Source organism: Carcharodon carcharias, chromosome 5 (genome assembly GCF_017639515.1).
Source record: "Carcharodon carcharias isolate sCarCar2 chromosome 5, sCarCar2.pri, whole genome shotgun sequence".
Classification (NCBI taxonomy): Eukaryota; Metazoa; Chordata; class Chondrichthyes; order Lamniformes; family Lamnidae; genus Carcharodon; species Carcharodon carcharias.
This window is the reverse complement of record NC_054471.1, coordinates 146,045,981-146,070,470: the sequence shown is the minus strand read 5'-3', so window position 1 is coordinate 146,070,470 and position 24,490 is coordinate 146,045,981. Positions and strand designations below refer to the sequence as shown.

The window sequence follows — 24,490 nt, the reverse complement described above, 5'->3', positions numbered from 1 at the left end:
AGACTGCTAACATTGTACCATCCTTTTAAAAGGAAGGACAAGATAGCCCAAGTTATACAGGGCAGTCAACTTAACATTGGCGGTGTGCAAATTACTGGAAAAAATTTTGAGGGACAGTATAAATCATCATTTTGGGAGGATCATCATTAAGGATAGTTAGCATAGATTTATTAAGGGAAGGACATGTCTGACTAACTTGATTGTATTTTGCCAGACCAATTAAGGCAGATGGAAGAGCCAGACCAGGTGCAAATTTGGGTATTATGTGTTATTAATAAATAGTTATTGTTCCACCATACAAGCCTCTAGCCCTCTTCATGAGATAATACAGTCTAACTAGTGTCTTATACAATTCTAGCATAGCCTTCCATGCTCATATATTCTGTGCCTCAGCTAATAAAGCAAAGTTTCCTGTCTGCCTTCTTGATGTGTAATCTGTCCTGCTACCTTCAGGGATCTGTGGACATGGATTCAAAGGGCCCTCTGTTCCTCTACACAAGCCAGTATCCCACCATTTATTGTGTAATCCCTTCCCTTGTTTGTCCATCCCAAATACATTAACTCACACTTCTTCAGAATGAATTCCATTTCCCTCTTTTCTGGTCACTTGTTCAGTCCATTGATATGTTCCTACAGACTACAGTTTTCTTTCTCACTATCAACCATATGGTCAATTTTTGAATCATCTGCAAATTTCTTAACCATGCCTTTATATTTGACTCTAAATCATTGATAAATATCATGAAAAGCAAGAGAGCTAGTCCTGAGCCCTGCAGAACCCCACTGGAAACAGTTTTCCAGTCAAAAAAGCACTTGTCAGCTGTTACCATTTGCTTCCTACCGCTGAGCCAATTGTACATAGTGCTTCCTGGCGGATGTCATGCTGGGCGGGCCTTAATTAGTAAAATGGCAGCGCACCCCTGATCGGGAGCGCCAATTGGAAGCATGCCTCCACGCGCCCGCTCCTAAACTTCCCCCCAGAGGGGGGGACAATTCTGCCCTCAGGCAGTGCATTCCAGGTGCTAATTTTGGATCCAACTTGAAATGTGCCCTTGAATCCCAGGGGCTTTTACTTTCCTGACCAGTCTGCCACACAGGACCTTGTCAAAAGCCTTGTTAAAATCCGTGTAGACTACATCAAAAACACTACCCTCATCGACATTCCTCAATACCTTTTTACAAAATACAATCAAGTTAGTCAGACATGTCCTTCCCTTAATAAATCTATGCTAACTATCCTTAATGATGATCCTCCCAAAATGATGATTTATACTGTCCCTCAAAATTTTTTCCAGTAATTTGCACACTGCCAATGTTAAGTTGACTGGCCTGTATAACTTGGGCTATCTTGTCCTTTCTTTTAAAACAATGGTACAATGTTAGCAGTCTTCCAATCCTCCAGCACCATGCCTGCAGCCAAAGAGAATTGAAAAATGGTCACAGCTTCCTTTATTTCCTCCCTGCTTCTCTTGCATCTTGGGATACATCTCATTCTGCCCTCGTCGTTTATCCACTTTCAAAGGTCAAAGAATCACAGAATTGTTATGGCCCAGAAGGAGATCATTTGGCCCATCGTTTCTGTGCTGGCTCTCCGAATGAGCAAAGCACCTAGTTCCGCTCTCCTGCCTTCTTCCCATGACCCTGCGCGTTCTTTCTTTTCAGGTAACAATCTACTTCCCTTGTGAATGCTTCAATTGAACCTGCCTCCACCACATTCTCAGGCCAGGATTTCCCAGTCGGTGAGCTGGGGGCGGGGAGGGGCTTGCTCACCGATGCGTAAAAGGATGCGGGGTGATGTCAGGCGGAACTCTCGATGTCACCGTGCCCCATTTCAATTTTCAGGTAGCGGGGACTCAGCAGAATCAGCTGTGCACCCGCCGACCTGTCAGTGGCCAATTGAGGCCATTTACAAACTCATTAAAGTCTTTAGTGGACCTGCCCGTTCAACCTCAAGGTTGGTGGACAGGCCAGGAGCCCTGGGGGGCTTTATAAAAAGCATGAAACCTCATCCATGGGCAGGATGAGGTTTCATGTAGGTTTTAAAAATATAATAAAAACATACTTGGAAGTGATGGACATGTCCCAACTTACGTGATAGTGTCACATGAGGGGACATGTCCGGGATTTTCTTTTCTATTTTTCAGATTTTTATTGTGGAGCCGATCTCCCTGAGGCAGCACAGCCTCAGGGATATGAGTGTGCTCTTTCTTGCGCACACGCGATAGAGCGCACTCTCGGCTCAGGGAATCCCCCCCGCTTGCACAGGGAGCACATAGTGCTTCCTGGCGGATGTCATGCTGGGCGGGCTTTAATTAGTAAAATGGCAGCGCACCCCTGATCGGGAGCGCCAATTGGAAGCATGCTTCCACGCGCCCGCTCCTAAACATCCCCCGAGACAGGGGGAAAATTCTGCCCTCAGGCAGTGCATTCCAGGTGCTAAAAATCTCAATATTTCCCCTCTCACTATGTTTATGCCATCCAATATTTCATACTTTTCCTCCTTAACTACAGTGTCAGCATCATTGACTTCACCTCTTTGGGGAAGCATTAATTAAGAACCACGCTCGCATCTTCTGCTTCCACACACAAGTTGCCTTTATGGTCTCTAAACAGCCTGCGCTTTCCTTAATTATCATTAATAATCATTAGGTCTCTAATCAGTCTGCACTTTCTTTAATGCTTTCTTCTTCTTTCTTCTCTTGCTCTTTGTGCATTTTTAAAATATCGTTTGGTTTTCTTTCTTTTTACTTGTCAATATTCTTTTCATGTTCTTTCTTTGCTTTCCTAATTTCCTTTTTGATTATCACTCCACATTTTCTAAACTCCTTGAGGCTTTCTGCAATATTAAAATTTTGGTATCTGACATAATTGGCCTTTCCTACTTAGTATGCTCTTTGACATTCAGCGGACTTTAGATTTGGGAGTGCCACATTTTTTTTTGTGGGAACATCTTAGTTCTGAACTCTCTGTATCTCCTCTTTGAATGTCTCCCACAGTTCTGACACTGATTACCTTCAAGTAAAAATGTGTTTGCCTACTTAAAACTCTAATCTCTGTCTATCTTTGTCTTTTGCCATAGCTATGCTAAAATTGGTCTTCCCCTGACTTAAATCTCCCACTCTCAGCCTATCTTTGTCCTTTTCCAAAACTATGCTGAATCCAACTGAATTATGATAACTACCATGAAAATTCTTTCCCCATTGATATCCCTTCAACCTTTCCTAAAAGTAAATCCAGAACTGAGCCTTGTACTGTTGGGCTTGCTATCTACTTCTAAATGCAGTTCAATAATTCTGTGTTCTTTATATCTTTTTACATTGATTCAGCCCAATTAAAATTAGGGCAGTCGAAATCCCTTACCATTACTGCTCTATTGTTTCTGTACTTGTTAGCAGTTTGCTTACATATTTACTCTGCTATCTTCTTCTGGCTATTTGAGGGTCTCTCAGCAGTGAGATTTCCATTTTTCACTCTTTAGTTCAGCCATATGGCTTTAGTTGATTATCCTTCTAACATATTATCCCTTCTCATTGTTGAAGAGCAGGTCTGAGGTTGAACAAAGAAGGAAAAACCAGTAAAAACTGGGAATTTAGCATACTGGTCTGAACAGTATTTTCCTTAATTTGGGACAATTATTGTGAGTGGTACACAGTGTACTTGAGAATTGTTATTACTGTTCCATTCATAATGTGATTGTTTATCTCATTCATCGTGTTCTACAAAAGTTCACTAAAACAAAAAGAAACTAAGTAGAAAAACACTGCCATCATTATAGAGATAAATGATTCAAGTTTTGGGAATTTTGCAGAGCACCTATAATTATCTGTACTAGTTTATTTATTTGAACAGTAGGAACTGAGAGTATACTAGGACAAGAAGAATGCTCACCTTCTAGTGCAATCTTTTGGGCATACCCAGTACAGCAACAGAGGGAAATCAGAGGCTTGAAACTCAATGCCAGGTCTCCATCCCAGAAACATCCAGCACAATCTGCTCCAGCCATGTTGGGAGTGGACATTTTTGGCTTGTGCATCCTCAGCTAATTGTATGTAACAATCAATGAATGTGCAATGTTTTAGGTGGGCCACATTTATCTCATTCACATGTACCAACATACAAAAAAAAACAGAGGAACGTGTTTACTAAAGCACTTCCCACTCCTCAGCACCACCACCCCCCCAAATAAATTCACCTATTGAAAATAAAGCATAACTAAAAACCAGCCCATAATAAGTGGTGATGGCCAAGGACATTGTTCTAGATGATTGAAGTTCAATTCCTTTTTTTTCAGAAGGAAGCAAGATTTGCATTTATGCACCATCTTTTACAACCCCAGAACATCCTAAAGTGCTTAACAGAAAATGAAGTGTAGTCATTGTTGTAATGTAGGAAATGCAGCAGCCAATTTGCGAAGATTGAGGTCTCACAAACAGCAATGTGATTATGTCTCATTAACTTGTTTTTGTGCTGTTGATTGAGAGACAAAGACTGGTCAGCACACCAGGAATAACTGCCACACACTTCTTTGAAATAGCACATTGGACCTTTTACACCCAGCTGAGAGGGCAGACTGCCCTTGGTTTAATGTCTCATCTGAAAGACATTAGTGTTTTAGAGTCACATGTCCCAATTCAGTTTGTTTTCCAGCTGAAATTGAAATAGTTTCGTGGAGCCTTATTTGTTAACAGGATTTTCAAAGCTCGAGAAGACCAAATAAAGACCTTTAACGTGGATACAGCTCCAGCGAGCAATAAGAACAGCCTGCTCAAAGCCACCCTGCAGTGTGCCAAAAGATCTAGGTCACACAGATGTAGCAAGAATGCATTGAGCATGCCACATCCACAACAATGAATGTGCTACTCATGAAACTATGATTCTAAATAACCAAATTTGGACAGGTCTCACTTTTAAAGTCAAGATGGAGCATTTATGGACACATTTAATTTTTGTTCATTTATTAGCTTCTGCAAAGTACTTGTCCACTAAGCCTTTAATTTGCTGATACTTAAAATTGTGCTTTACAGCCCTCCCTCATAACTTGTGCGATGCCAGAAGTGGGTGTTCACAGACAACACATTCCCAAAATGCGGGCTGATTGTTAGGATTGTACTCCAGATGACAAGGGGTATCTTAAGAGGGGAAATATTGCCAGTTAATAAATAGGGATGAGCCAGTAAACGTTACAGCGGACATGGGCAAGAGAATGAAGTTTTCCAAGTGTAATCAGCTAAACAGCGAGAAAGGGTTCAAGGTTGAAAGAGAAGCATTGAGAGTGAAGGAGGAGATATGAGAAACTTGATCATTGAGGAAAGGTTCCTTAATTCATAAAACCATTACAGCCTTGGTCTAAACATGGACAAAAGAGCTGAACTCAAGAGGCGAGTTGAGAGTGACAGCTTTTGATGTTAGGACAGCATTTGAACAAGTGTGGCATCAAGGTGTCCTAGCAAAATTGGAGTCAATGGGAATCAGGGGGAAACATCACTGGTTGGAGTCATATCCAGCACAAAGGAAAATGGTTGTGGTAGTTGGAGATCAGTCATCTCAGCTCCAGGACATCACTGCAGGAGTTCCTCAGAGTAGTGCCCTTAGCCCAGTCATCTTCAGCTGCTTCATCAATGACCTTCCCTCCATAATAAGGTTAGAAGTGGAGATGTTTGTTGATGATTGCACAATGTTGAGTACCATTTGTGACCCTTTAGGTACTGAAGTAGTCTGCATTCATATGCAACAAGATCTGGACAACATTTAGGCTGCGGCTGATTTTTTGGCAAGTAACATTTGTGGCACACAAGTGCTAGGCAATGATGATCTCCAACAAGAGAGAATATAACCATCCCCCCTTGACATTCAATGGCTTTACCATTGCTGAATCTCCCATTATTAACAAGCTAGGGGTTACCATTGACCAGAAACAGAACTGGACTAGCCATATAAATACTGTGACCCCAAGAGGTGGGCAGGGACTAGGGATTCTGTGGGCTGTAACCCATCTCCTGACTCCCCAAAACCTGTCAACCATCTGCAAGGCATAATACAGGGGTTTGATGGAATACTCTCCACTTTCTTGGATGAGTGCAGCTCCAACAATGCTCAAGAATCTTGTCACAATCCAGGACAAAGCAGTCCACTTGATAACACCACATCCATCACCTTAAACATTCACTCCCTCCACCACCGATGCACGGCAGCAGTGTGAACTTTACATAGGGTGCACTGTAGCAACTCACCAAGGCTCCTTCGACAGGAGCTTCCAAACCTGTGACCTCTACAACCTAGAAGGAACAAGGGCAGCAGATGCGGAACACCAGTTCCTGGAAGTTCCCCTCCAAGCCACACACCATCCTGATTTGGAAATATATTGCTGCTCCTTCACTGTCATTGGATCAAAATCCTGGAACTCCCTTCCTAACAGCACTGTGGGTGTAGCTACACCACATGGACTGCAGCGGTTCAAGAAGGCAGCTCATCACCACCTTCTCAAGGGCAGTTAAGGATGGGCAATAAATACTGGCCTAGCCAGTGAAGCCCACATCTCATAAATTAATATTAAAAAGTCACAAACCCTGACCTCTGTTTGTAGGGCCTACTGTTCAAATGGAATTTGATCATGTAGAACTGCTGGTTCCTCCCTGGTGGTGGGAGTTTTGCATCCTATTGTGTGTTCCCTTCTCTGAAAAAGCAGAAGGCTTAATTTCCACATGTGATGATGGCTGCAACCTTCAGAGATGAAGAAGTAACCCATTGGTCTTGTGAAGACCGAAATATCTGTTATGTAAGTGAAAGTCAGAGTATTTTCCTGACACCCTTGTTCAGAATGAGGTGGTGCTGGGCAAGGCGGATGGGAGGGAAAGTGCAGAAATATATGGCTAGGGGCAAAGAGTCAATGCCAGTTGGCACACAGCATAATTATGATTTGAAACCTACTTACTTGGCCCCTCACGTGGTTGCTGATATTTTATCCCCCTACACTTTATCCGTCTTCTCTGAACTTTGCTGCCCTTATTTCCAATCCATGCTTTGAGTCTTTGTGACCTTGTTAAGGATTAAAACTTTATTTCCTTTCTGTGCAGAAAGATCTCAATAACATCCTTCTTAAATAGGTGGTCCTTTCCTCCATGGGGAGAAATTAAGAAAAAGGATTTGTCAGGCAAGTTGTTATGACCTGAAATTCACTGTCTGAAGAAATGGTAGAAACAGGTTCAATAGTAACTTTCCAAAGGAATTGGGTATGTACTTGAAAATAGGGACATTGGCCAGGCTATGGGGAAGGAGCAGGGAAATGGACTTCTTTGGATAGTTCTTTCAAAAAGCCAGCATGGCATGATGGGCTGAATGGCCTCCTTTTATGCTGTATGATTCTATGCTTCTTCCACCAGTGCTGCCAAATATACCTCCTCAGGAAAAAAAATACTTACATAATGCAGGCAGCACAAAAATAAAGGGAAAAAATTTAAAATTCAACCAGCAAGAATAAAAAACAACAAGATCTGATCCCAATGGCAGCTATCTGCAATGTCCTTTAAACTGCTGCAGGCATTTCACCACCTTATGCCAATCACAGGCTCTGTACATGTGCCTAATGCGCACCCACAATCTATAAAGCACCTTTCCCCAGAAAGGTGGGTTCAGCTGCTTTTGGAAGGGGCACACTTCTGGCATGCTCTGCATCATTGGCACATGGTTGAGGAGAGGGAAGAAAATTTGTGCCTACATCAAGAATAAGGCTTCTTTAGAGTCAAAGCTCAGCAAACTGCATCTTGGAATTCATTGGAATCTATTCATGATAGTTCAGTTCAAGGAACCTATCTTCTACTCATTCCTGGGCATTCAATTACTCCAAGCCCAGCTCCATGAAGATCCTTCTTCAGTTTTGAATGGAGGAGTCTGAGCTCTGATTTCTGAGGGAGCTTTACAGTGTTGATGTTGAAATGTTTTCATTGGTGGGGGAACAGCAAACTAGGGGACATAGTTACAGAATAAGGGGACACTCATTTAAAACTGAGATGTGAAGGAATTTCTTCTCCCAGAGGGTAGTGAATGTCTAGAATTCTGTACCCCAGAGAGCTGTTGAGGTTGATCACTGAAAGTATTTAAAGAGGAGGTAGATAGATTTTTGAAATATCAGGGAGTTGAGGGCTATGAGGAGCTGGCATGAAAGAGGAGTTGAGGCTTAAGGCAGATCAGCCATGATCTTACTGAATGACAGGACAGGCTTGAGGGGCCGAATGGCCTACTCCTGCTCCTATTTCTTATGTTCTTATGTTCAATTTTTTCTGCCTTTAGGCAGTCTGTGCATATCAGTGAGAGATTTAATGCTATGGGGAGGCAGTGGCGTAGCGCTTTTTCATTGGACTAGTACTTCAGAGACCTAGGGCAATCCTCTGGGGACATGGGTTCAAATCCCATCATGGCAGACTGCATGAAATTTGAATCAATAAAAATCTGGATGACTGTGAAACCATTGCTGATTGTCATAAAAACCCATCTGGTTCACTAATGTCCTTAAGGGAAGGAAATCTGCTGTCCTGATCTGAGATGTGAAGGAATTTCTTCTCTCAGAGGATAGTAACATATGATTCCACACAGCAATGTGGTTGATTCTTAAATGCCCTCTGAACAGAGGCCAATGAGGGATGGGCAATAAATGCTAGCCTAGCCAGTGATGCCCACATTCCATGAACAACTAAAACAATTGAAGCTGAATTATAATTATTAGGCTTATTTCAAGATAGAACCTTCAGAGAATAATTTCCCTATCCAATTAATTTCATGGGGAAATATGCAAAGATTCCAACTTTCAGGAGTTTGCTGATTTGGTCAAACTTCAGGACCCTGATCCCAACTTGATCATTAATCAAATTAATTCTAAATTTCCTAGCCATTGTGTTTTGCAGAAGTCACCAGGCATGCTTAATTTTATACCTCTGACATGACATTGATTTTCAATTAACAGTTAAAAAGCTCATTGGCTTCAGTTGATTCTAAGATCCATCAGCTATCTAATTTTTCCTAAATGGTCAATTATGTTGAAACCTTTCCTACTTCATTTGTGAATTGTTCAATCAATTAGCGAAATAACCATTTAACTTTCAAACGGCCCTTTCTTCTGAGCACTGAAGGCTGAAGATGCTCAGAATTCATGATTTCAGACTTAAATGACTGACCCTTTTTTCCTACCTTGATACAATTACTCTTCAGAACCACCATTCTGTGTGCTTTGCTAGATAATTTCAAATATTGCTGCCTGGACAGTAACCTGATAGAGTTGATTATCTGTCTATCATAGGACTCAATTGTTTTTCATTCTAGTTAGCTCATTGAAATGAAAAACAGACAGGCTGCACATGAGGCAGACATTTTGCTCCACAAAGTCCGATGGCAAAGTTGAAAATGACCCCCAACCTGTCCAGAGACACATGCAGAATCTTTTCATCTGGTAGCAGTTTGGATCAATGATTTATCAATGGCTTTGACCCTAAGTATTCCCAGGTATAGCATGAGTAGATCTTTAATCAAACAAATGCTTGATTGGAAGCAATTTTTTTAAGTTTGGTCCAGGAACCATCTGCAGCTACAATCCATATTATTCATAACAACCCTATTGTACCAGAAAATGAAGTTTCATTTTTGGTGCAAAAGTTATTTCTGAACTTTAGAACAGTTAGCCTAACAATCGTAGTACTGGAAGAGTACTTTGTGGGATGTTATCAATACTCTTTGAAAGAGTGTAGAGGCTATGAGGAATGGTAAGGAATTTAGAAACAATCATAAAAAAATCAAAATACTGCAGCTGCTGTCAATCTGAAGTAAAAACAGAAAATGCTGGGAAAAAACAATGGGCTGAATTTTACCATCGACGAGCAGGGGGTGGGGCCTGCTTGCTGACGCGCAAAATGATGCGGGATGATGTCGGAGCCCCCGACGTCATCTCACCCCATTTAAATCTTCAAGAAGGCGGGGGCACAGCAAAATCAGCTGCAGACCCGCTGACCTGTCAATGGCCAATTGAGGCCATTGGCAGGATCATTAAAACAATTAAAGGACCTGCCTGTCCAACCTTAAGGTTGGTGGGCAGGTCAGGAGCCCTGGCGGGGAATAGAAGAAACATGAAACCTCATCCACCATTGGGATGAGGTTTCATGTAGGGATTTAAAAAGTTGAATTAAGTTTTAGTGAAACTTATTAAGGATTTTTTTTTCTTTCTATTTTTATTGTTTATATAACTGTCAGCGATCTCCCAGAGGCAGCACTTAGCCTCAGCGAGATGTGCGCTCTTTCATGTGCATGCGTGAAAGAGCACACTCTCGCATTTGGGGAATCACCCACTCCCGCACAGGAAGCGCATAGCGCTTCCCGCCGGGTGTCACGCTGGGCGGGCCTTAATTGGCCCACCCATTTAAAATGGCAGCGGGGCCCACTTCTCCAGCGGGGATCGTCTCCCCACCCACCGGAGATTGGGTCAGGCCCGCCCGCCCAGTAGGCAGAAAATTCTGCCCAATAATTCAGGCAGCATCTGTGGATAAAAGAACATTTCAGATTGATGTCCTTTTACCAGAACACCTGCTGAGCATTTCCAACATTTTCTGATTTTATTGGAGAAAAATCATGTTAACTTAAAAATAAATTCCTTCCACAAACTTTAAAACCTATTTAATTTATTTGAATTGTAAATTTCTCAGTGCCCTTCCATATGTTACTCGATCATTTAAATTTAATACAAATTACACGAATAATACTTCTCTATTTAATTATTTGTTCCTTTTTTTTGCTCTATTTTCTGTTGGTTGAATAGCAAACAGTGAGTACTTGTTTGAGGAGGCATGTGGAAGCAAGGAAAATACTAAGCATGGTGCTTTAGGGCTCAGTCTTGGTACTATTGCAGGGCAGATTTTTTCCCTTGTCGGGCAGGGGTGCTCCTGACCCGAATGAGAATAAAACAGTGTGCGATAATGTCAGGCGAACATCCCGTCGCCATCACGCACTCTTGCGAAATTTCGCTTGGTGGGCATGCACAAGAGGCGACAGCATACCTGCCGACATTTAAGAGGCCTATCAATTAATTAAATTGAATTTTTCACTGCCTGTCCAACCATTCGATTGGCGGGTGGATGAATAGGCCAGACAGCCTTTGCATTTTTAACGAAGCCTCATCCACGGGTGGGATGAGGTTTTAGACAGTAAATAAAAAAAACAATAAAAATTTTTAAAACTCATCTTTAACATGTCCCTGCTCATGTGACAAAGTTACATGAGGGGATGTGTTTCCCTTAATTTTGAAATCTTTCTTTTTAATGTTAAAAATCTTCAGCTCCCTGAGGCAGCTCTGTGCCTTCAGGGAGCTTTCACTGAACGCACCAGTGCGCATGTGCACACTTCAGCACTCGCATTCCTCCTGCCCCCACCCGGCAGCACTGAGGCTCTGAGCATGCCTTTCATGCTGGCTGGCTGTTAATCGGCCAAGCAGTGTAAAATTGTGGTCAGGGCCCAATCGCGGGGCCACTCTCGGGTCCACACACCACGCCCGCTTGACAAAGTAAAAATCCTGCCCACTGTTTCTAATTTACATAACTAACCTGGATTCAGTGCAAAGTGCGCAATTAGAAAGGGCAATGGAATTGAAAAATGAAATGAAATATGGGTGGATAGGTTTTACCTCAATGGAGTGGGATCATTGTCTTTCTGGGAAGGTTAAAAAATAACGTAGCAAAAGGTTTAAATTAATTGGGCAGGGGGATGCGCACCAGGATGAATATTAGAGAGTGGAAACAAGGTACACGTAAGGGGAGAGTTGAGGATACTTCAGAAAAAAGAGAGATCAGACAGTTCGCAAATGTGACACAGTCTAAGATGCATTTGATTTATTTGCTTAAATATATATGGCATGGTAAATAAGGTAGTAAGCTGCAGGCATAAGCTGGCACATGGTAATAACTGACACCTGGGTCAAATAAAGGAAGGAGTGGGAATATAATATTCCCGGCTACAAGGTATTCAGGAAAGACATGGAAAATAAAAAAGGATGGGGGTAGCATCATTGATAAAAGAATGTAGTAAAGCACTGGAGATGAATGCTGTCGTGAGGGATTAAATCCGATAGCCCCCAAAGAAAGGTGCAGGGATCATGATGAATGACTAAACTGTGTCTGTTGACTATATTGCATGCAAATGATTGTATCCTCATAACTAGTAGTTTCTCACATCTCACCCCCCCTCATTCCATACTTGCTTCTTGCTACAGATGATGGAAGCAATGGTGGATGTGCCTTTTGCTTCCTACTCCACCCCACTTCCTGTACCACAACTTTACACTTCTGCCTTTCTCCTTTCAGATATTCAAGAATTGCAGCCTGCCAGATAGCAGAGGAATAGCAAAAAGACAGTGGTGATGAAAATGCAGGAACTCAATTTCGCCCTTGCAGCCACCAGCTCAGACACTGCCCCTTGTGTAATTTAGAAGCTAGCACAGATGGTGAGACATTGGGTATGAAGTGCAGCCAGAAGAGGAGGCAAGGATAGTGCAGGTGCCAGTTCACCAGAGGCCAAGGTCGCACGTGTTCTGCGACAGAGCACTAAGTTGAGCACTTGATGGGGCAGCCTACAGAAGAATGCTGATGACCGAACAAAACCCCGAAAGTGTTGGGAAGCTTACCAGAAAGACTGCAGTCAACGAGCATAGAAGAGTCCAGCACCAAATTAGCACAAGGCTTTGGGCAGAATTTGGAGCTCATTCTTTCCACCATGGCAATGGTGGCCAACCCTGTTTGCATGCTTGTGGGCCCAACCATGATGCTGCATCTCATGGCTGATGTTGCAGCTTTCAGTGTAGCACAGGCAACAGCCACCAAAGTCTGAGTGCTGGCCTGGAAACTCAGCTCCCTGTCAGGCCGGCTCAGACTGTTGCAATCATGGCTGTGAATTGCAGTGTGCAAAGGAACTTGCAGGGTGTCACAGCAGCCCAGCAATATGCCCTCCAACAGATTGCAAGGATAGCTGAGGGGCTGTCCTGGAGGAGTGACAATGGATCTAAGAAATATGAGCCTTTTCTCAGGAAGACATGCCATTCCATCACTTCCCTCAACGTTGTCCATCAGCCAGTAGACTCACGCTGCTACTTCCCAGGCTAAGATGGTGCAGTCTGCAGCTGAGCCTTCCAGATCCATGGCTGTGGGAGGCCAAGCTTCAGGCTACCCCACTGAAAGTCAATTGCCTTCCACCAGCCATACTGCAGCCACCAGTGTAACACTGTACATATGAGCATGAAGACGTCAGGCAAAGGTACACCGAAGACAGGCCTTAAGGACATGTACAAGGCTGATTATTGACTTTTGTATGCATTCTGTCATGATTTCATTCATAAAGTTAATTTGAAAAGTTTACTTTGTGTTGACTTTTATTTTTTATTGCAACCAAGCAGAAACTGCATTGGTTTAGTAACACAGGGAAGGTAAGGCCTGGGACTTTTGGTGATTGAGGAATTGGAGTTATAGTTGCTGGTAACCAATTTACAGATATCATGCTGGGATGAGTTCTTCACAATCAGCCAACCAGAAAGGGACTGTCTAGTTTGTCTCCTACCTTTGCTCACTATATAGCTGGTGGCAAGGATTGTCTACTCATGATGACAAGTAAACATCTCCAGCTTGAGCCTAGAAGGAACCAGGTGCCATAAAAGCTCATCACCATGGCCATCTTCACAGCCACTGGCAGTGCCATCCTTGCTCTGCTCTGAGAATGCAATTATGGCTGCAGCTGGTGCCAGGTTTCAGTGAGATTCTCCTCACTGAAGTTCTTAACTCATACATTGCTCCTCACTAGTAGGTCAATTATTCCCTGATCACCTTGGGTGGATATGGCCTCCTGCTAAGAGCTCTCCTCCTCCAGCACCCTCTTCCAGTTGCTTGTCCTGCTTTATGTCTCCAGGTCATGTTCCCTTCCAAGGAAAATGCTACTACTGCAACCATGCCTGGGAGTAACTTATGCAGAAGTAAAAACTCCTTTAGCACCTGCTACCCCAATCCCTATAGAATTTTGCTACTTAAAACCAATTGTAGAAAGCACTAAACATTTACAGAACTTTTTAAAAATTCATTCACAAGATGTGCGCTTCGCTGGCTGGGCCAGAATTTATTGCCCATTGCTAGTTGCCCTTGAGAAGGTGATGGTGAGCTGCCTTCTTGAATTGCTGTACACCCACAGTGCTGTTAGGAAGGGAGTTCCAGGATTTGGACCCAGCGACAGTGAAGGAACGGCAATATATTTCCAAGTCAGGATGGTGAGTGACTTGAAGGGGAACTTGCAGGTGGTGGTGTTCCCATCTATCTGCTGCCCTTGCCCTTCTACATGGTAGTGGTAGTGGGTTTGGAAACTGCTGTTTAAGGAGAATTGATGAATTCCTACAGTGCATCTTGTAGATAGTACACATTGCTGCTACCGTGCGTCGGTGATCGAGGGAGTGAATGTTTGTTGAAGTGAGCTGCTTTGTCATGGATGGTGTCAAGCTTGCTGAGTGTTGTTGGAGCTGCATTCATCCAGGCAAGTAGGGAGTATTCCATCACACTCCTGACTTGTGCCTTGTAGATGGTGGACAGGCTTTAGGGAGTCAGGAGATGAGATACTCATTGCAGGATTCCTAGCTCCTGACCTGCTCTTGTAGCCACAGCATTTATATGGCTAGTCCAGTTCAGTTTCTGGCCGATGGTAACCCTTAGGATGTTGATAGTGGGGGATTCAGTGATCGTGATGCCATTAAATGTTAAGGGGCGATGGTTAGATTCTCTCTTGTTGGAGATGGTCATTGCCGGACACTTGTGTGGCGCGAATGTTACTTGCCACTTGTCAGCCCAAGCCTGGATATTGTCCAGGTCTTGCTGCATTTGGACATGGACTGCTTCAGTATCTGAGGAGTCATGAATTGTGCTGAACATTGTGCAATCATTAGTCAATATCTTCACTTCTGGCCTTATGATGGAAGGAGGGTCATTGATGAAGCAGCTGAAGATGGATGGGCCTAGGATACTACCCTGAGGACCCCCTTGATGTCCTGGAGCTGAGGTGATTGACCTCCAACAACCACAACCATCTTTCTTTGTACTAGGCATGACTCCATCCAGTGGAGAATTTTCCCCTGGACTCCCTTTGACTCCAGTTTTGCTGGGCTCCTTGAAGCCACACTCGGTCAAATGTGGCTGTGATGTCAAGGGCATTCACTTTCACCTCACCTCTGAGGTGAATCCACGTTTGAACCAAGGTTGTAATGAGGTCAGGAGCTGATAGTGGAACCCAAACAGGGTATCAGTGAGCAAGTTATTGCTAAGCAAATGTGCTTAATGGCCCCTTCCATTAATTTACTGAGGATTGAGAGTAGACTTATGGGGCGGTATTTGGCTGGGTTGGATTTGTCCTGCTCTTTGTGTACAGGATATACCTGGGCAATTTTCCACTTAGCCGGGTAGATGCCAGTGTTGAAGCTGTAGTGGAACAGCTTGGCTGGGGGTGCAGCAAATTCTGGCACACGTCTTCAGTTCTTTTGCCGAAATATTGTCAGGGCCCATATCCTTTGCAGTATCCAGTGCCTTCAGCCATTTTTTGATATCATGTTGAGTGAATTGAATTGGCTAAAGACTGGCATCCGTGATGCTGGAGACCTCAGGAGGCTGAGATGAATCTTGGCACTTGATACTTCTGGCTGAAGATTGTTGAGGATGCTTCAGCCTTACCTTTTGCACTTAAGTGCTGGGCTCCCCCATCTCTGTGGTTGGGGATATTTGTGGAGCCTCCTTCTCCAGTGAGTTGTTTAATTGTCCACCACCATTCACAACTGGATGTGGCAGGACTGCAGAGCTTAAACCTGATCCGTTGGTTGTGGAATCGCTTAGCTCTGTCTGTCACTTGCTGCTTATGCTGTTTGGCATGCAAGAAGCCCTGTGTTATAGCTTCACCAGGTTGACACCTCATTTTTAGCTATGCCTGATGATGCTCCTGGCATGCCCTCCTGCACTCTTCATTGAATGACGGTGATCCCCTAGCTTGATGTCAATGGTAGTGCAGGGAATGTGCCAGACCATGAGGTTATAGATTGTATTCGAGTACAATTTTGCTGATGCTGATGGATGCCTCATGGATGCCCAGTCTTGAGTTGCTAGGTCTGTTTGAAATCTATCCCATTTAGCATGGTGTCGTGCCACACAACACGATGGAGGGTATCCTCAATGTGAAGGCAGGTCTTCATCTCCACAACAATTGTGCGGTGGTTCCTCCAACTGATACTGTCATGGACAGATGCATCTGTGGCAGACAGGTTGGTGAGGATGAGGTCACGTATGTTTTTCCCTCTTGTTGGTTCCCTCACCACGTGCTATAGACCCAGTCTAGCAGCTATGTCCTTTAGGATTCAGCCAACTCAGTCAGTAGTGGTGCTACCAAGACACTCTTGGTGATGGATATTGAAGTTCCCCAGCCAGAGCACATTCTGCACCCTCACCGCTCTCAGTGCTTCCTCTTGAAGCAAGAGTCAGAAGAAATCAATCAACAAATAGTTTGTATGTAGTTAATCACTTTAAGTAACACTGGTGAAGGGTCCTTCTGGCTGCTGAAGACATCCAGCATGTGTGGTTGAGAGATTTTGATAACTGGAGCTTAAACTCCAAAATGGCTAGGATGGTGTCAAATCAGAATTACACACTGTTTGGCATCAGGAACTCCCAGTTCTGCATACTCCTGATGGTCATTCACTGCACCCTTAATGAAATTTTCATCAATATAGTGTCCAGCCTGACTTGCCCCAAAGATGTGTGTGAGCACTGCAAATGCTGTTTTGGAGTTTTACAGGCACTTGCAATGCAAAGGAAAATGGGAGAAACAATCCTAATTTCTTGATCAGTGTTTATTTGGTTACAGTAGAGGAGCTACTACATTGCTGGGTGTATATTACAGACCACTAAATAGTAGGAAGGAGTTACAGGAGCAAAGTCACAGGCAAATTACAGAAAGATACAAAAACTATAGAAAAGTGATAATAAAGGCCTTAAATTATTCTAATATGGATTTGAATAGTTACATTGTAAAGAGCAAAGATGGGAAGAATTCCTGAAATGTGCACTAAATAATCTTTTTCAGAATCACAGAATCACACAGTGCAGAAGAGGCCCTTCGGCCCATCGAGTCTGCACCAACACGTGAGAAACACCTGACCTATCTACCTAATTCCATTTACCAGCACTTGGCTCATAGCCTTGAATGTGATGACGTGCCAAGTGCTCATCCGGGTACTTTTTAAAGGATGTGAGGCAACCCACCTCCATCACCCTCCCAGGCAGCGCATTCCAGACTGTCACCACCCTCTGGGTAAAAAGGTTTTTCCTCACATCCCCCCTAAACCTCCTGCCCCTCACCTTGAACTTATGTCCCCTCGTGACTGACCCTGCAACTAAAGGGAACAGCTGCTCCCTATCCACCCTGTCCATGTCCCTCATAATCTTGTACACCTCAATCAGGTCGCCCCCTCAGTCTTCTCTGCTCCAATGAAAGCAACCTAAGTCTATCCCGCCTCTCTTCATTACTTAATTGTTTCATCCCAGGCAACATCCCGGTGAACCTCCTCTGCACCCCCTCCAGTGCAATCACATCCTTCCTATGTGGCGACCGGAGCTGCACACAGTACTCCAGCTGTGGCCTCACCAAGGTTCTATATGACCTTCCTACTATTGTAATCTATGCCTTGATCACGACCCCACTAATATGCCCCTCCGCCTTCAGAGACCTATGGACACATAAGCCAAGGTCCCTTTGTTCCTCAGAACTTCCTAGTGTCATGCCTTTCATTGAATACTTCCTTGTCAAATTACTCCTTCCAAAGTGTATCACCTCACACTTTTCAGGGTTAAATTCCATCTGCCACTTATCTGTCCATTTGGCCATCCCGTCTATATCTTCCTGTAGCTCAAGACACTCAACCTCACTGTTAACCTGCGGGATCTGTGCCACTGGACACTGACTTCAGGTCACTAAAGCAGCCTTCTGTCATCACCCTCTGTCTCCTACAACTAAGCCAATTTTGAATCCACCTTATCAAATTACCCTGTGTCCCATGTACATTTGCCTTCTTTATAAGTCTCCATGTGGGACCTTGTCAAAGGCTTTGCTGAAATCCACATAAATTACATCAACTGCACTAGCCTCATCTACGCACCTGGTCACTTCCTCATAAAAGTCAATCAAATTTGTGAGGCATGACCTCCCTCTAACAAAGCCATGCTGACTATACCTGATCAAACCTTGCCTCTGCAAGTGGAGACCGATTCTCTCCTTCAGAATTTTCTCCAATAATTTCCCTACCACTGACGTGAGACTCACTGGCCTGTAGTTCCCTGGCTTATCTCTACAACCCTTCTTAAATAACGGAACCACATTAGCTGTTCTCCAGTCCTCTGGCATCTCCCCCGTGGCCAGAGAGGAATTAAAACATTGAGCCAGAGCCCCTGTGATCTCCTCTGTTGCCTCCCTCAGCAGTCTGGGACACAAATAACCCAGACCTGGAGATTTGTCCACTTTAAAGCCTGTGAACACCTTCAATACCTTGTCACTCCCTATACCAATTTGCTCAAGAACCTCACAGTCTCTCTCCCCGAGTTCGATACCTTCATCCTCATTCTCTTAGGTGAAGACGGATGTGAAGTATTCGTTCAACTCTCTACCGATGTCCTCTGGCTCCACCATAGATTGCCCCCTTGGTCCCTAATGGGCCCTACTCTTTCCCCGGTCATCCTCTTCCCATTGATATACTCATAGAATATCTTGGGATTTTCCCTACTTTTACTAGCCAGAGCTTTCTCATATCCCTCCTTCGCTCTCCTAATTGCTTTCTTAAGCTCCACCCTGCACTTTCTGTACTTCACTAATGCCTCTGCTGATTTGCTTCCCTTGTAACTGCTAAAAGCCTCTCTTTCCCTTCTCATTGTATCCTGAATATCTCTGGTCATCCATGGTTCTCTGGGCTTGTTACTCCTTCCTATCACTCTAGAGGGAACATATTGAGCATGTACCCTCCCCATTTCCTTTTTGAACGCCCCCCACTGTTCCTCCGTAGAATTCCCCACAAGTAGCTGTTCCCAGTCTACCCTGGCCAGATCCTGCCTTATTTTCCTAAAATCCACTCTCCCCCAATCCAAAACATTTTTTTGCAACTTGTCTACTTCTTTGTCCATAACAACCTTTTTGATCACAATGGATCAGAACTTTCAAAGAGTGGCAATAACAGTTAGATTGCCACTTCTCGGGTTAGTCGGGAGAGGGTTGGGGGGGTGGTTGGGGGTTTGGGCGTGTAGTTGGAGGGTGAGGGTAGTTAGGGTGTGTGGGAGGGTGTAGTCGGGTGGTTGGGAGGGTTGTCAAGGGTGAGGAGGTAGTTGCAGGGGATCCAGTGGTATAGCTATGGTTACCTCGGAACTAGAAATAGTTTTAATTCTTCTAACTTTCCCTGGGTAACTATTCTGGTAAAGCAATTTGTTTGTGTTTATCAACAGTAGGTGGGATATAGATTTCAGGTTACTATGCGATCAGCCATGATCATATTAAATGAAGGAACAGGCTCGAGGAGCTGAATGGCCTACCCTGCTCCTTATTTGTATGTTCCTAAATTCGTATGTACAATCGCAACCATCTGAAGTCTCCGATTTAAATCGGATGGTTCCTAGTACAGGGTAATTGCCCATCGGGAGTTTGAACATCTGGGCAATGACTGTGCAGTCCTTATGTGGGGACTTCCGGGGGTCACCTAGCGCATCTCCTGAGGTACTTCTGGGGTACAGAGACTATGTTTCCAGCCCAATGCAGAACAAAGTGAGACAAGTGGAGAATGTTTCAGTGAGAGAGCACTTGAGGAACAGTGAACATAATACCATCAGGTTTAGAAGTGTTATAGAAAAGGTAAAGTTAAATTCAAAAATACTTAGGAGGAGAAGGACTAATTTCAGTGAATTGAAAAAGGATCTGGCCCAGGTAGATTGGAATCAAAAAGTGATAGGCAAAAAAGTAATTGAACAATAGAGGCCTTCAAGAGGGAGGAGGTATAAACTCCCCGTGAGGGAGAAAGGAAGGGAACCCAAAGCTAGAGTCTCTTGATGACTAAAGATATAGAAGTTAAAAAGAAACAGAAAAAGGAGATTTAAGGCAATTGTAAGGTTCAAAATAAAGTAGAAAACCAAGTTAAATGTAGAAAATACAGGTCTGAAAAAAAGAATAAGTGCAGCAAAGAGGGAACATGAGAATTGATTAGTGGTTAACATAAAGGGGAATCCAAAAGTCTTTATAAACGCAAAATGTAGCCAAAGGAATGGTGCAGCTGATCAGGGACCAGGGAGATATTCTTATTGAAGCAGAGGCTGAGGTACTAAATGAGTATTTTGCACCTGTCTTCACTAGAGGAGAGGATGCTGCCTATTTAACAGTCGAGGAGGAGACAGTAGCAAAATTAGATTCAAGAAAAATAAAAGTGAGAAACTTAAAAGTTTGGTAATTTTCAAAGTAGCAATATCACCTGGTTTGAATGGGATGCAACTAGATTACCGAGAGAAGTAAGGGAGAAAATCATGGAGCCACAATTATCCAATTCTGCTTGGCTATTGGGGGTATGCTAAAAGACTGGAGGATTACACATGTTATATGCCTGTGTAAAAAAGGGGAAAGAGATAAACATACCGCCTTCACAATCTTGTATTTTTCAATGAGGTCATTTTTCATTCTTCTGAACTCCAGAGAATATAGACCCAATTTACTCAGCCTCTCATCATAGGACAAATCTCTCATCCCAGGAACCAATCTAGTTACCCTTTGCCATACTCCCTCCAAAGCAAGTAAATCCTTCTTTACATATGGAGACCAAACCTGCACGCTGCACTCTAGGTGTAGTCTCAACAAAGCCCTGCACAGTTGTAGCAATACTTCTTTATTCCTGTTCTCAATCTTTTTGCAATAAAGGTCAACATGCTATTTGCTTTCCTAATTGCTTGCTGTATCTCTAACTTTTTGTATCCCTTGTACAGGTACATCCAAGGCCCTCCAAACATCAACATTTACAAGTTTCATGCCTTTTAAAAATATTCTGCTTTCCTATTCTTACTACCAAATAACTTCACATTGCTCCACATTATACTCCATCTACCACCTTGTTGCCCGGTCACTTAACCCGTCTATATCTCTTTGCAGCTTCTTTGTGTCCTCCTCACAGCAGGCATTCCCATCTAGCTTTGTATCATCAGCAAACTTAGATACAATACTCTCTGTTTCTTTGTCTAAGTCATTAACATTGACTGTAAATAGCTGAGATCCCAGCAGGGACCCTTGCAGCACCTACACTAGTTACAGTGTGCCAACTTGAAAATGCCCCATTTATCCCTATTCTTCACTTCCTGTCCGCTAACCAATTGTCTATCCATGCTTACATATTACCCTCAACTCCATGAGCCCTATCCCTTATCTTGCATATTAACCTTTTGTGAGGCACTTTAATGAATCCTTTTAGAAATCCATGTATACTACATCTACTATTTCCCCTTTATCTACTCCGCTAGTTGCATTCTCAAAACACTCCATTAAATTTGTCAAACATGATATCTCTTCTGTAAACCATGGTGATTTTGATAATGCTATGATGTTCTAAGTGCATTATTAAGATTTGCTTAATAAGAGTTCCAGTGTTTTCCCAACAACCGATGTCAGGCTAATTGGCCTGTAGTTCCCTATTTCCCTCCCCTTTTCTTAAGTAACAATGTTACATTTGCTAACTTTGAATCTACATTCTAGAATATAGGGAATTTTGGAAAATCATAACCAGTGCATCCTCTCTCTCTGTAGCTATCTCTTTTAGACGACTAGAATGTAGGCAATTAGATCCTGTGGATGTCGAATTTTAGTCCCTTGAGTTTCTCCAGTAATTTTTCTCTGCTGATATTAATTACCTTAATTTCCTCACTCTTTTTAGCTCCTAGGTTGCCCTCTATTTATGATATGTAACTTGTGTCTTCTACTGTGAAGGCAAACACAAAGTATTCATTAAATGTCTCTACTATTTCCTCATTCCCCATGATAATTTCTCCTGCCTCTGCCTCAAAGGGACGACTGCTTACTTTAGCTTTTTTTCTACTTTTATATGCTTGTAAAAGCTCTTACAGGCTGTTTTTGTATTCCTGGCTAGTATACTAGAATGGTACCATGGAGAGACTGAAGGAGCTGCTGTTGTTGTCCTTAGGCCACAAAGGCTAAAAGGAGTTTTCATAGCAGTGTCTAAAATCATGAATGGTTCTGATAAATAAGGTAAAACAGTTTCTAGTAGCAGAAGGGACAAATGCCAGAGAGCACAGATTTCAGATAATTAGTGAATGAACCAAGGCTGGCATGAAGAAACATTCTTTACACAGAGGGCTATTATAACCTGGAATGCAGTGCTTGATAAGAAGGTGGAAGCCTATCCGAAAGGAACTTCCAAAAGAAAATTTGATAAATATTTGAAGGGAAATCATTTACAGAGTTATAGGGAAAGAACAGGAGAGTGAACTTAACTGGACAGCTCTGCCAAAGAGCTGGCATAGGCACAGTGGTCTGAATGTGTTTCTTCCATGTTGTATCTTTCAATGATTGTATGATAATTATATCAAAATTTAAGTAAATACAGAACTGCACTTTCAATTTCCTGTTAACGCAGACCTTTCTCAGCTGGAAGAAAATTCTCATCTGAAAATCTCAGTCCTCCCCAGCCTCAGGGAGCTGCAGACCTCCACAGAATAAACAAAACAACAAAAATGCGGCAAAATATGCATGCAGCACAATCAAGCACCTGGAAGCATACTTCATAAAAACCTGTCCCCAGCTATCTCTTTTTATTTTATTTCCCCACGGAGATTTCATCCCACCCTGGATCGAGGTTTGAATAAAAATGTAAAGGCTGCTTGGCCGATTGCCACGCCTGCCAACTGTAAAAATGGATGGGCCACAAAAAATCACTTTCAATTGCTTCCTTAATTGCCCGCTGAATTGTCAGCAAGCACGCTCCTGACTGTCATGTGCACCCGAGTGAGATATCCCACAAGCACACGACGATGCTGGCCTAAAGTTATCTCGCGCTACTTCGCGGCCGAAGGGTTGGGCACGCGCCCACCCACGGGACGTAAAATTCTGGCCATAGAATTCAGTTAAAATAATAATAATACTCCTTGAATCACAATACCAACTGATTTAATTTGGGTTAATCCCATAATAGATTCTTCCAAGAATAAAATTAGAATCCAACAGACCTTATTTCCTATGATCTATGTAACAGCACAAAGTATTTTACTCTTTGATGCCACAATGAACACCACTGCTGTCTGTAAAGCTATTGACTTGATTGCATTTGAGTCTATTTGTAACTTCAAAGACTACAATTTCTTGGCTACATTCCTTTTCCAGCTACAAAAATATTCTTGTGTGCGTAGTAAATATGTGTGTAGCACATATTTCTGCTTTAGCATTAGAAAATCACCACTGATCACATTGTAGTTTCTAAGCTAATGATTTGAACAATTAACCACAGTGGTCAGTATTTGTACATATTTTCTTAATCATTCTTTATGATTTGATGTACAATATTCTTTAGGGTGCACCCAAAATCTAATTTTCATCTCGGACTTTATATATTTAATACAACACATATGTTAAGACATTGTGACAAAGGGAAGTAAGTAGAAAGTTAGAAACCATTATGGACCTGACCTGTAATACCTAACAGAGAATACTGCAGTTTAAAATAGTCATCTTGACTATCAACCACTTTTTTCAGAGAGATTCAGAAGCTTCTAACATTCCCCTCAAAAAGTTACTGTTAAACTTTAAAAAGAGTACAAGGTAAAGGTTCCTTGAAAAGGTGAAGTTATCATAAATATCGTTAGTGTTGTACTCACGAGCTCTACCTTTGGATCAGGAATCAAAATGAGTAACACGAATTTGTTAGCTCTCCACCAGATTCTCTAGTAAATCTGAAAGAACTAGAAACGGCGAGCCAACAAAATGTGACATTTACATCTGTATCCATTTACAGAAGGTCAAAGGAAAGCTTTCTAATTCAATTCACAGTTTGTACCAGCCAATGGTTCGTTCTGACTGAAAATATCAGAAAAATAAACTTTGTACTCTGGCATTAACAATTCCCTGTTGACCAAAAAAAAAATCTACAGCGAAAGGCAGAGCAGAGCAGGAAGAATAACCTTCCTGTATTTGGCAAAAGACCAATGAGCTGGCTTTAAAGAATGCCAAAGTGTAGAGATATGTCTGGAATGTAAGCGAGACATAAATATACAATATTTAGTGATGGTGGTTGTCTGAGTCAGGCTTGTGAACAGAATTAAGTATCTTGAACTTGGAAAATTAATATGACATGAAAAGAAATTTGGCTTCAGTCAAAGGAAATTTCTGGCAAATGTATTTTAGCTCAGAATGGCCCAGTTCAGCATGGAATCAATTC

At 42.8% G+C, this 24,490-nt stretch overlaps 1 protein-coding gene across 1 annotated transcript in view; it reads right to left on the bottom strand.

Annotated features, from left to right (window-relative positions):
- Positions 1-24,118, bottom strand: part of LOC121277604 (four and a half LIM domains protein 2-like) — a 108,383-nt gene extending 84,265 nt beyond the window's left edge. The window contains exon 1 of the mRNA XM_041187144.1: positions 23,931-24,118. The gene's annotated coding sequence lies outside the window, so the exon portion shown is untranslated. The remainder of the gene's footprint in view (positions 1-23,930) is intronic.
- Positions 24,119-24,490: the final 372 nt, after the last annotated feature.